We start from the raw sequence: 14272 nt of genomic DNA, 5'->3' as shown, positions 1-14272 counted from the left end.
GGTCTTAATCCGTCCCGGCTGCCCCACGCACGTTGCCCGTGCATTGGGGACCGCAAATTGCAGTCCCCAATGCACGGAACGGCTGCACAACGTTCGTGTGCAAGAGGCCTTATTTAGATGTGTCCCTGGAAAAAAAACGGAATATCCAAAGACACAAAAATAGACCTAACCTCCCACATGGAGATCACGAAGATACCCACACCGGCGGTCTATACAGTAAAGGAGAGCAGTCCATTTATGGACAAGAACTTCTGATTACTTCTGCTACTTAAAACTCTAGAAATGTTTTTTTTTGAGGACCTGAATGGCTATATCCCAATGTCTAAGCCGATAATTAGAAGCAGAGGACTTTTTCAGTGCATGTTTGTGTGTTCAGAATATACTATAATCAAGGAAAGCTGGGAAAAGAGATGCCTTACAGCAAGGAAAGGAGCCAAGCAACAAGAGTTTGAAGAAACGGTAGTTTTCAAAGTCAACATCGTCTACTGACTGTAATCAGAGATATCATGACAAATGCAGCTTAGAATGTGAATGAATTAAGATTCTGAAAAAAGTGTGAATGAAATCCAAATGTGAAGTAAAAGGAGAGATGGCTGGAATGAATTCCAAATGGTATTCTGGGACCTTCATATTGATGGCCTATCCTTAGGCGGGTCATCTATATCTGATCAGCTGAATCCGGCTCCCAATTGCATCAATGGGAGCAGGGCTGCAGTAACCCACTCTGTCCACAACATAGTGGAGCTGTGAAGTTGCCTATTTTCGGTGTGATCCGGTGCTGGGAGTCAGTAAAACTGGCGTTTTCATACACTAATCTCCATAAGAGATCCGTTGGATTAAAATGTGACAATTTGATGAAGCTGAGTTGGTCTCTTAATAAACTTGCCATATCTTGTGCCATGGACCAAAATTGGCACTAGCGATGGGCTGGACTAAATGTCGGCTATAATTTACTCCTACTTTCTGGTGCAAATTATGTCTAATTTTTCAAGCACAGAGTGCAATATCAAATCGTCTGGCACCCTCACGATCAACTGGTTGAAGAGAAGGCCACACTCCGTGTGAGCACAACCTTCCATTCATTGTTTACCTCATCGCCATCGACATTGCAGTGGTGAGTAGGTGTAACTACGAGCCTACCCATTAAAATGAATGGGACGCCTTGTAATTACATGTGCTCACCACTGGGCTTTCTACGGTGAAGGCTAGGGATGGGAGAATCGACTTCGGATGAAACATCCGAAGTCGATTCGCATAAAACTTTGTTCCAATACTGTACGGAGCAGGAGCTTAGTATTAACCAATAGACCTGACAGAACAACAGATGTGCAGGTTGGGGGACACCTGGGAAATAGTGACCATAAAGTAATAACCTTCCAATTGTCATTCAAAAGAGTGTTTCCTCAGGGAGGAACAAAAATACCAAACTTCTAAAAAGCAAAATTTAGCCAACTAAGACAGGCCATAGGCCTAACTAACTGGGACAAAGTCCTCAAAAATAAAAATACAGCCACAAAATGGGATATTTTTAAAAGCATCCTGAAATCTAATTCTGAGAGGTACATACCTTATGGGAATAGAAGGTTAAGGAAGAAGAAAAAACCAATGTGGATAAATAGAACTGTAAAGAAAGCAATAAAACAGGAGGGTACCGAGGAAGCACTGAAACTATAAGGAATAAATTGAATATGTAAAAAACAAATAAAATCAGCCAAACTAGAGACCAAGAGATTAATTTCTGAAGAGGACAAAACTAACCCTAAAATGTTCTTCAATTATATAAATGGTAAAAAATATAAATCTGAAGGTGTCTGCCCTCTACAGAGTAATGAGGGGGGAGTTGCAGAAAGCGATCAGAAGAAATCAAAGCTATTAAATCTTTTTTTCTCCACTGTATTCACTAAGAAAAATAAACTGTCAGATGAAATGCAGAATGTAAAAGTAAATTCCCCATTAAAAGTGCCCTGTCTGACCCAGGAAGAAGTAGAGCGGCGTCTTAAGAAGATTAAAATAGACAAATTGCCAGGACCAGATGGCATACACCCCCGTATCCTAAGAGAATTAAGGAATGTCATAGCCAGACCCTTATTTCTGAGATATTTAAGGACTCTATACTGACAGGGAGTGTTCCACAGAATTGGCGCATAGCCAATGTGGTGCCAATATTCAAAAAGGGTCCGAAAACAGACCCCGGAAACTATAGGCCGGTAAGTTTAACATCTGTCGTGAGTAAACTGTTTGAAGGTTTTCTAAGGGATGCTATCTTGTAGTAACTAAATGAAAATAAGCAAATAATCAGCATGGCTTTATGAGGAATCGATCATGTCAAACTAATTTATTCCGTTTCTATGAGGAGGTAAGTTCTAGACTTGACAGCAGTCATGGATGTCGTATATCTGGACTTCTCCAAAGCATTTGACACTGTACCACATAAAAGGTTAGTATATAAAATGAGAATGCTCGGTCTGGGAGAAAATGTCTGTATGTGGGTAAGTACTTGGCTCAGTGATAGAAAACAGAGGGTGGTTATTAATGGTACACACTCAGATTGGGTCACTGTCACTAGTGTGGTACCTCAGGGGTCAGTATTGGGCCCTATTCTCTTCAATATATTTATTAATGATCTTGTAGAAGGCTTGCATAGTAAAATATAAATTTTTGCAGATGACACTAAACTGTGTAAAGTAATTTACACTGAAGAGGACAGTATACTGCTACAGAGGGATCTGGATAGATTGGAGGCTTGGGCAGATAAGTGGCAGATGAGGTTTAACACTGACAAATGTAAGGTTATGCACATGGGAAGGAATAATACAAGTCACCCGTACATACTAAATGGTATGACATGGAAAAGGACCTAGGAATTTTTGCAAACAGCAAACTAAGCTGTAGAAACCAGTGTCAGGCAGCTGCTGCCAAGGCCAATAAGATAGTGGGTTGCATCAAAAGGAGCATAGATGTCCGCCGTGATGAGAACATAGTCCTACCACGTTACAAATCACTAGTCAGACCACACATGGAGTACTGTGTACAGTTCTGGGCTCCTGTGAACAAGGCAGACATAGCAGAGCTGGAGAGGGATCAGAGGACGGCAACTAAAGTAATAACTGGAATGGGGGGATTACAGTACCCTGATAGATTATCAGCATTAGGGTTATTTACTTTAGAAAAAAGACGACTGAGGGGAGATCTAATTACTGGGGAAAATTGGCTTCTACCTCACAGTTTATTTTTTTGCCTTCCTCTGAATCAACTTGCAGGATAACAGGCCGAACTGGATGGATAAATGTCTTTTTTCAGCCTTATAAACTATGTTACTATGTTACTTTGTGAAGCAATAACTTTGGCTCATTTGAGCCAATACATTCTATTGGAACGAAGTTTTATGCGAATCGACTTCAGATGTTTCATCCGAAGTCGATTCGCTCATCCCTAGTGAAGGCATTGAATGGAAAGGCTCTTCCACCACTGCCAGGTGTCGATCTGATATTGATAACCTATTCTCAGGATAGCTCATCAGTATTAAAATTCCGGAAAACCCCTTTAATTAAAGAGACACGTCAAGAACGCTGACAGGTCCTCTGTTATTACCAGAGGTTACAGGCCTCCATTGCAAGGAGCTTCTATACCTGTGTCCCCAGGACGAAACTTGTGCTTTGTCAGCTCGGTTTTATCACTGGTTTTACTGGCCTTCATTGTAACCAGAATTCATCTTTTTGGCAGAGGGGATGTCTTTGCAGACACATGTGAAATCTGTGAATCGCTGCTCGGTGAAGTGATTAATTTTGTATATAAAATAACGTTATCAACAAATTTAAGGAAATTCCGTTCTCTAATGGTTTGTTATTACAGATATGAAATGTATACAGGCGAGGAGTTGGCGGGCGCTATTGATTGCTGCAGGGACAGAGGTTTCATGTTACTGGAGAAATAGTAAATTATTTCATGAGCAGATCTATTTTTATAAAGTTCAGTTACATTGTTTTAATTGTGGCTGTTCACTACTAAAAGGGATTATCCCTCAAAAAATATTCAGCATTTTTCAAAGCAGAACCTGGATCTGAGTACTTTTCTAATTACATGTAATTAAAAAATTTGTATAACCACTGAGTTATTCAATAAAATATATCTGCATAGCGCCACCTGCTGTTTGTTTTGTTTGCTTTTTTTTCTTATTTTCTCTGATCCACCTTACTACAGTGGACGCACACGCTCAGTTCCATCCTTCAACTGCCTCCTGAGCTGTGATGGGGAGAGCATGGACACGCCTCCTGAGCTGTGATGGGGAGAGCATGGACACGCCTCCTGAGCTGTGATGGGGAGAGCATGGACACGCCCCCTGAGCTGTGATGGGGAGAAAGCTGCAACAGAAAGTGCATGCCCACTGAGCTGCCAGCTTGATATAAATCTAGAAAAACAACTAAAGCAATGATTGGGTGGTCCCCACCTGTAAACTTCAAGTACAGACGGTTGTCGCTTGTGCCACTGAAGCCAATGACTGGCTGCAGCAGTAAAGTGTGATCCAAGAGGGAACAGAGAGATGCCAATGGGTATGGACCACCAGCAACACAGAGCTGGCTAGTGAGTATACCAGTACTCCAGCCCAATGCAGGGAGGTGTAGACCCCATCAGTCTACATCTGTCTGTTTCCTGTATAGGCTACATGCACATGACCGTATGTGTTTTGCGGTCCGCAAATTGCAGATCCGCAAAAAAACACGGATGACACCCTAATGCTATCTGTATTTTTTGCGGATCTATTGTAACAATGCCTAAAACGGACAAGAATAGGACATGTTCTATTTTTTTTGCGGGGCTACGTAACGGACATACTGATGCGGACAGGACAGCACACATTGTGCTGTTCGCATTTTTTGCTGACCCATTGAAATGAATGGGTCCACATCCTATCCGCAAAAAAAACGGAACGGACACGGAAACAAAATAAGTTTGTGTGCATGTAGCCTAAGGGTGGTCATATCCATTCAATAGCTGTTGGCCTGGTTGTTTGGCCAAAAACTCTCTCTTGACTCCCACCTGACTACCCCATACGCATACACGTCTGGGTCATCCAAAACATGTATGTGTTGTCAATAGGGAGAGGGGAGAAAGTCGCTGCCGTATATTGAGCTCCTTTCAAGGTAAAGAACTTTGTATGAACAACTTTTAAAGTAATTACCGGTATATAAAATAATTGGTTTTTGCTCTTTTATTGTCTCTAGAGCATAATTTCTGCTAATATTTTACAGACTGGACATTTGGCAAATTTTCCAGTACAGCACAATACTTTTCCCACCACACCCAGTTAAACACACATCTACGCTACATTCAGAATGTTCAGTCCTCTTCTGTTCTGTGGATTTTTTTTTCCAACTTCAAGGAGTGACTGCTGCCATCAATGCCAATGTACCACTCCATGTCATAACTCAATAAACGAGGTATGTGGTGGAGGTGGTGGTAATCTTTTGAAGACGGCTTTCATGTTAGCGCCATAATATTAGGCTGCTATTATGGTGCCGTGTACTAACAGGTTGAATGTGAAATACTGTCATTCAGTCATTGAAATAGAAAGAGCATTGTAATTTTTCTGTGAGAAACTTCTGCAATATTGTATATGGGCAATCTATAATTACTAGCATGACTGATATCCTGTGCCTTATAGCAGGGATGGGGCAAATATTGTATTCCTCTAAGGCCTCATGCACACGACAGTATTTTTTCACGGTCCGCAAAAACGGGGTCCGTAGGTCCGTGATCCGTGACCGTTTTTTCGTCCGTGGGTCTTCCTTGTTTTTTGGAGGATCCACGGACATGAAAAATGAAAATAAAATCTAAGTCAAGTTTGCCATTGAAATGATAGGAAAAAACGGACACGGATCACGGACACGGATCACGGACACGGATGACAATCTTGTGTGCATCCGTGATTTTCACGGACCCATTGACTTGAATGGGCCCATGAACCGTTGGCCGTGAAAAAAATAGGACAGGTTATATTTTTTTCACGGCCTCGAAACACGGGTCACGGGCGCGGTGTAAAAACGGTGCACAAGCCGAGTTTTCTACGGCCCCATTGAAAGTCAATGGAGCCGCAGAAAAAAACGGAAAACGGCACAACGGCCACGGGTGCACACAACGGTCGTGTGCATGAGGCCTAAGGGTCCGGTCTGGGGTCTGTATTTGCTTACCTGGTCTGGGGTCTGTTTTTGTTTACCAGGTCTGGTCTGGGATCTATGTGTTTAGCAGGCCTTGTCTGGGGCCTTGTCTGGAGTCTTTTGTTTAGCAGGTCTAAGCTGGGATCTATGTGTTTAGCAGGCCTTGTCTAGGGTCTTTTGTTTAGCAGTTCTGGTCTGGGATCTATGTGTTTAGCAGGCCTTGTCTAGGGTCTTTTGTTTAGCAGGTCTGGTCTGGGGTCTTTTGTTTAGCAGTTCTGGTCTGGGATCTATGTGTTTAGCAGGCCTTGTCTAGGGTCTTTTGTTTAGCAGGTCTGGTCTGGGGTCTTTTGTTTAGCAGGTCTGGTCTGGGAGCTGTGTTTAGCAGGCCTTGTCTAGGGTCTGTATTTGTTTGCAGGTCTGGGATCTATTAGTTTAGCAGGCCTTGTTTAGGTTTGTGTTTTGTTTATCAGGTCTGGTCTGGGATCTTTGTGTTTAGCAGGCCTTGTCTGGGGTCTATATTTAGCATATCTGGTCTAGGGTAAAGTTTATTTTGGATGCATGACTGATATTCTGTGCCTTAAAGCAGGGATGGCAAAAATAGTATTCCTTTTAAGGATCTGGCATCTTTATTTATAGGTCTGGTCTGGGGTCTGTATTTGCTTACCTCATCTGGGGTCTGTATTTGCTTACCTCATCTGGGGTCTGTATTTGCTTACCTCATCTGGGGTCTGTATTTGCTTACCTCGTCTGGTCTGAGATGAATGTTTAGCAGGCCTTGTTTGGGTTTGTATTTGTTTAGCAGGTCTGGTCTGGGGTCTGTATTTGTTTAGCAGGTCTGGTCTGGGGTCTGTATTTGCTTACCTCGTCTGGGGTCTCTTTTTGTTTAGCAGGTCTGGTCTGGGGTCTGTATTTGCTTACCTCGTCTGGGGTCTCTTTTTGTTTAGCAAGTCTGGTCTGGGGAATGTTTATTTTGGATGCACGTTCTGGATCTGTATTTGTTTAGGGTTCTTGTCTTGAGTATTAATTCATTTTGGATTGTTACAAAGGGGGCCATAAGCACTACTTGCGATTCAAATACCTTAGTTTAGGAGGTGTCCTATCTTAATAAGAGAGGTATGCCATTTACACATGCCCTCAACATTACCTGTCAGAGATGCCCTCAAGTGTCAACCACAGATGGCTGCCTAACTACTGGCCACCACTCCTTACAGTGTATGTTCCTTTTTGGTATATGTCAGCCTGGCTCCAGCAGTCTGGTCTATGGTCCACTGCTTGAGGAAAACACTAATTGAGGAATTCTCTATTCTATTTTTATATAAATTCACCCCAGGTGACCCTAGTCTTTAGGCTGGCCTATAGCACCATACAAACAGCTCCAAGATATATATAATCTCATGTATTGTTATAGAACATAAATGTTTTAATAATTATTTTTATGATTTTATAATTTGAAGCAGAACATTACAGAATCAATTTAATGTGATTTATTTATGGCTCAGCATAAATGGAAAAATTTCAGCTACAGCTGGAGAATAACCGGCTTGGACAGAACGGCAGTGGGCATCTGGGTTTTAAAACAGGAATTTGTGAACAAATGATATTGTATAAGGTTCTTGTAAGGTTATCTTTTGCAAATAGTGTGTGTATATATATATATATATATATATATATATATATACTAGCATTTAATGTTTGTGTGTGTCAATAAAAAGATATCGACAGTATCCCCTATAACAGTGACCTCTATAGCACCCCGCCCCTTTTAACAGTGAACCCCACAGTGCCCAGACACTTTAAAATGGGACCTCCACAGCAGTCCATCCCCTTAACTTTGACCTTCACAGCAGCCCGCCCCTTTAACAGCGAGTTTCACAGCACCCCACTCCCTTGACAGTGACATCAAGGCCGGACGACCCCTCTAATCTGGTCTTGTGATTGTGAAATTGTTTACTTAGCGCTAGGGATGAGCGAATCCGTGAAAGTTCGGGTTTGCGGGTTCAGCCAAACTTTAGGTCAAAGTTTGGGTTCAGGACCTGAAGTTGACCATTCAAGTCAATGGGGACCCAAACTTTACTTTATTTTCCGTTATAGCGGAAAATAATAGCATTCTTAAGACAGAATGCAAAAGAACATGGCCATTTAGGGGTAAATTAAAAAACTACTTCCCTCATCCACTTGATCGCACTGCCTATCTTCTTTCAGCAGGACCTGCCAAAGGACCTGTGATGACGTCACCACGTCATCATCGTAGGTCCTTTTGCAGGTCCTGCTGAAAGAAGATAGAAGGCATTGCTGCAGCGCGATCAAGTGGACGAGGTGAGCTCTTTTTTTTTTTTTACCCCTAAATGGCCATATTGTTTTGCAGTTCGGGTTCGCTCATCCCTACTCAAGACCTCAATGTAGGGTCAATGTAAAAATGTTATTTTATTAAATCTATTAAAAATGTAAGATACAATTTTTTTGTTTCTATGTACTATGTATCCAAGAGGGTTCTGCAATAAAAGGTTTGCAATCGGCTCTTGTCTTGTTACACCCCTGCATTATACAATGCCCTAATATGTTCTAACACATTCCACTAAGATCAAAGGCAAAAAAAATATATAGATCAGTCAATTGTTAAAGCTACTAAACCCCTTTTAATATCATTCTGTTGTGGGGACACTGGTTAACCGGTTATAACAAGTCACTGCTTCACACACAAACATGGGAGGAAAATGATTGAAAAAAATTAAAAAAATTAAAAATTTTTAAAAAAAATTAAATCTAAACGGTATAAAGTATAAAAGCCACTTAGAAGAATGTATCAGGAAACACTGACACAGTGTAGTATGCCTAGTGCAGGGACTAAATCCCTTTGTCATCCACTGCCCCCTCGGGATCTGCACTTGGCATAACAGTATCAGCTTTTTTTCTGCAATGTTCGTTTAAAGGGAACCTGTCACGTTGTACATGTGGTCCTATACCTGTGCAGATTGGTACGGAGCAGGAGGAGCTGAGCAGACTGGCACGTAGTTTTATATAAAAAAAGATTTAGTAGAACTTGTAATTTATTCATTAAAATCTCAGTTGTTTACATATTTAGGAGTCCAGTGGGCGGTCCGCTGGACTCCCAAGCACAGAAAGAGAACAGATTTAGAGGAATACATTACAAATTATAATTGATCTTTTCTCATAAAACTATATATCCAGCTCCTCTTGCTCTATAATATGCTGCCTGCAGATCAGGCACCATATTTAGCATGGATCCCTTTAAAGCCTAAATTTTATCAAAAATTGTTAATATCTGTAGTAAGTATCAGTGTAAATGTTCCTGGAGGTTCTCAGAAATGAAGATCGGTACGATAAAGCGGAAATCATGGAGGCAGATGTTTTTCTGAACTCCCAATTAAAGACCCTACACTCCCCAGCCTGTAACTGCTAATATAGAACCAGGCATACAAACCGTTTTTGTTTGTGCCCCTTTAAGTCCTCATCGTTGAAGTGAAGGCTCATTGTTGAGAAGCCTGTATGCATTGCATCCCATCATTTTAAAATATATATTTTTTGTTTTATGAAATAACATCATTATGACGAATGAATTAAACAGATGGACATTATGCAGTTTGCTCACGGTAGTATCTCTGCGGGTGATCACTTCATAGCTTCCTGAAAAATACATCAGCCCAATGGATTTTCACTCCACACATAATGCAGCTATACATAAGACCTACTCCCCATACAGCACTTTTTGTGCTAACCTATAGGTCTGTATGGAAATGTACTGCTTGATTTTTTTTGTAGTTTGGAAATGCTAAAAACATACTGGGCAAAGGGCCCTGTACATGGAGCAATACATATTAAAGTAATTGTGCATAATGTTCTCCACGACAAGATGGACCTGTGTAAACAGATTCAAAGAAACCTGAAAAGTCTAAAAACATAGACACAGAAGTGGACAGCATAGCGACAATAAAACATGATAACGCCTCCATCCAAACTCATCCCCTATCTTCAAGCTGCTAGAAAACATGTGGCAAATCAAGGGAGTGTTCAACATCTATCTCAAAGTAGTATTTTTGAGGTCATACCTTAAATGTCAAGTCATGGGCCCCATTGCATGAAACATATAGCGGGTGTTCCTCTTCCTATATACATCCCTTTTACAAACGCATTGACCTGTTTAGCTTTATCTTGGCACTGACAATGGAAGGTTTATGCCCCATGGCTTGGAATAACATGCAGAAAATTTGTTGGTTGGACTCTCATCAATCCCTTGGTCAAAGAGGACCAATCCACATGCTGCATCCAAAAAAGCATTTCCAGCAAGAGCCCAAGGGAGTGCACTCCCAAATAATATGCATGAAACTGGCACCTGCCGTTCCACAACAGGGGCAGTTGGCATCTGCCTTGGTTTGTACCTTATGAAGCAGCCTCAGCATTTTGCATAACCTATGTTCATCACAAAGACCCCACGCATCAAATCAAGCTTACCCTGAGCTAATAATTGAAGCTTCTTTTTATCAGAGGATAATCAGTGGTGATAAAGAATGAAAATGAAGTCTTTCGTGTTTCCTTGGTGGCAGCTAGATCAACGATAACATTATCAATTAAGTATAGAGGAATGTAGCCATTGTGGAAGAATGTAAAATTACCGGAACTAGATTCACTTCCCGATTCTGAGTTTTGGCCAAAGCATAGAATTAAATATTTGACTCAGTTGTTCTCCGAAGGAGCTTTTAAAACCTTCCCTGAGTTAAGAGGAGTTCGGCCTACCCAGGAATAGCCTGTTTAGATATTTTCAATTAAGACATGCCTGTGCAGAGCAATTTGGTGGTGGTAAGATCAAGATAGAATATGGAGAGATTTAAAAAATTGCTAGACACACAAATCTATGTAAACCAGTATCCTCCTTCTACTCAGTACTCATGTCCCAATTGGAGTTCTGTGGTGGGGCGTCAGAAAAAAAGAGCTGTTGCCATCCCTTCCTACACTTTGAGGCCGGAGTCTGTGGAAGGCAGTGCGATCACCTTTCTTAGCAATTGGCTTCTCTGCTGACCAAAGCATTGGCAAAGTGGCAGAAGGATATCCCTAGGCTAGAAGACAGGCATGAAAAAGAGCTCAAGTATAACTGGAGGAGTACAGTCATAAGTGCTAGGGATCAGTTGATACAGGTGAAGTGGTTGCACAGAGTCTATTTGACTCCGGTCAGGCTGGAACGAATGCGTCAACTTAATAGTTCTGTATGTTCTAGATGTAATAGAGCGACTGGCACTCTAATGCACATGATTTGGGAATGTCCAAAAATTATGGAATTCTGGTCAGCAATTCATGAGTTTTTGAACTTGAAACTGGCATTGCCGGCGGTATGCTCCCCTGAAAATAGCCTGTTAGGACTTGTGGATGATCTGTTGCCAACCAAATACTCTGAAAAACTATATCAACTTCTAATGTTCTATGCTAGGAAGTCTATCCTATTGAATTGGAAGCCCTCGAAAGCCCCCTCAATCCAACATTGGATGCAACGTATAGATGAAGCCTTGCCAATGTATAAAATGACATATTTTTGACAAAATATGGGAACTGTGGATGACTGCTGGAACGTTGGTGGTCTAAAGCAGTGTTTCCCAACCAGTGTGCCTCCAGCTGTTGCAAAACTACAACTCCCAGCATGCACGCACAATCAAAGGCTGTCCGGGCATGCTGGGAGTTGTAGTTTTGCAACAGCTGAAGGCACACTGGTTGGGAAACACTGGTCTAAAGGAATGTGGCGCTGCGGGGAGGGGGGGGGTATGAGAGAGTGAATGATATTACATTTTATAAGATAATTTATTATGAAGCAACGGCAAAAAGGCAGGCCTGAAGGAATCGCACTGCCAGACTTTCATCACATCTGTTTAATGTGCTAAACCGTTGCCAACATGTTTCACTGATTTGTGTGAATCTGGTTCTTTGAACTGTTCTAAATGTTTATTTCTTAAAATGACAAATAAAAACTTTGAAAAAAAAAGTATAGAGGAATGTATTTTGAGTATCATGGCAATGATAGCTCCAGGAACCTATTAAAAGAAATCTATACCAAACCATGGGGAATACCAAATTCCTCCTGCCGTTGGTCAAATCCCTTTTAGGTATTCACACTGTATGTGTGCAATGCTATTCTCTACTCTCCTCCAAGCCACCAAGATCCTCCATTTTCTAGAGCTCTGGAAGATTCAGATTGTGCTACATAGGGGTACCCTGGTACATCTGCTTATACCCTCTAGGCATTTTCTTCAATCCCAGACTTTGAATATCATGACAAGCTTTGGACAAGTGGGTTGTAAATGAGATAATTTACCCACTTCTAATAGGGAGACAGAATACCATGGAATTTGTTGAGCGATCAACGTCCCCATCCCTTGCTTTAGTACCTATCCCTTGTATTGAAGCCTGGCCAGAATATAATATGCCCATGCTTTGGGATTTACCAGTCCAACCTAGTACTTTTCCCTCTGCGGATATTTCAGTTCAATTCTGGCATACTGTTTTTTTCCAAAGCAAAGTCCTAAAATGGCTGTGCACCTTACTGAGATGAGTCAACACCGAAACTGGCACACTGTGCCGGATGTACAATATTTGGGGAATGAGCACAATTTTAATTAGATTGTCTCTACCGAGTATCTGTAGAGAAAGGGGGACATCTGGAGACAACTCTGCCTGTACTGATCTTAGCTGGTCCACTGACCACACTCTTGCCTGTCCCCTTTGTGCCGAGAACCAGTGTCTAATGACCCACCTGGGTCAGCTGTTAATGATCAGAGGCTACAAGAGGTGGAGGCCTGGTTCCCCTGCAGCAAGACCAGATCCCTGTATTGGCGTGGAAGAGTGGAAACCAGAGACCAATACATCCTTAGGAGTAACCCAAAGCCAAATCCATTCAGTGGGTCGGGCTCCATGGGTCCACACCTGCTGCTTTATATTTTGTCTAACTTGATTGGGTTAGTTTGAGACAGAATATTACGCCAGGTTTTGGCGCTAAATTATGCATCTTACGCCTTGCTCACTTTCTAACAAAGTCACATCCCTCTTTTGGACCTTGTGCAGAAACTTTCTATAAACCTAGCTGCACTTAACTATGCCAAGTTGCACCACTTTTTGGGGCAATTTTCTCCAAACTCTAGGCGCACTCACTTGAGTAAAGGTGGGCCATTGTGTGTACACAGAGGTGTGTTAGGCCCCGAGATCTTCTCCTGGAGACACAATACATGTAAGGCCATACTAAGATCTCTTCAATAGTCTCTATTGGTTAATGTTAAAGAACATCTTTAAAACATTCACTAAAAGCAGAATTAAAATGTAGGTTACTAGGCAACACTGGGAAAAATATTTTCAACCTCACAGAAATTAGAACAGTTTTCTTTGGCCAAACATTCTTGTGCGCAAACTGTGTAAAACACGGAAATGTTACATCCAGAAGACTTCCAGGAAAAGTTGGACACGTCTTCATTCTTCTACTGTACAAGTAACCAGTACACATTTTTTGCTACCATTCAGCTTCAGCTATGGAATATAACAGTCTATGTGATCATATATAGACATTTTATACAAGAACGGATGGCTGAATGTGACTCCTGATTGAAGGAAGGCTTGAGCATGTGAATTGCAATGCGTTCCATACTTGGTTGTCACAGGAGATTGGCATAAACATGCCAAATAAACATATATGGTCTCTTAAATCAAGGATGCATGTTTATGTGTTTTTTTTTAAAGACTTTTGTCCATGAAATTACAAGTATTAGCATAGCCACAGATCTATCCAATAAAATGTGTCTGGATAGCACCACCTGCTCTTTGATTTTTTCCTTATTTCTCTGTCCATCTCACTGTTGTGGGACACAAATACTTAGTTTCATTCTTTAACGGCCTCCATCTGTATCTACTATTAGAAACTGACTGTTCGAGGGAGAGAACTGCAGAAGAAGGGATTCGCCTCCTGAGCTGTAATAGGGAGAAAGCTGCAACAGAAAGAACACGCCCCTGAGGTGCCAGCCTTAAGAGAATCTAGCAGAGCAATTTTTGGGAAGATCTCTGGATCCATGTGAGGTACTGGGCTGGTTCTAGATTTGTTAGAAAGTGATGCACTATAGGATGTCTGACAT

This window comes from Bufo gargarizans, chromosome 11 (assembly GCF_014858855.1).
Source record: "Bufo gargarizans isolate SCDJY-AF-19 chromosome 11, ASM1485885v1, whole genome shotgun sequence".
NCBI classification, from domain to species: domain Eukaryota; kingdom Metazoa; phylum Chordata; class Amphibia; order Anura; family Bufonidae; genus Bufo; species Bufo gargarizans.
This window is presented reverse-complemented; position numbering follows the sequence as displayed.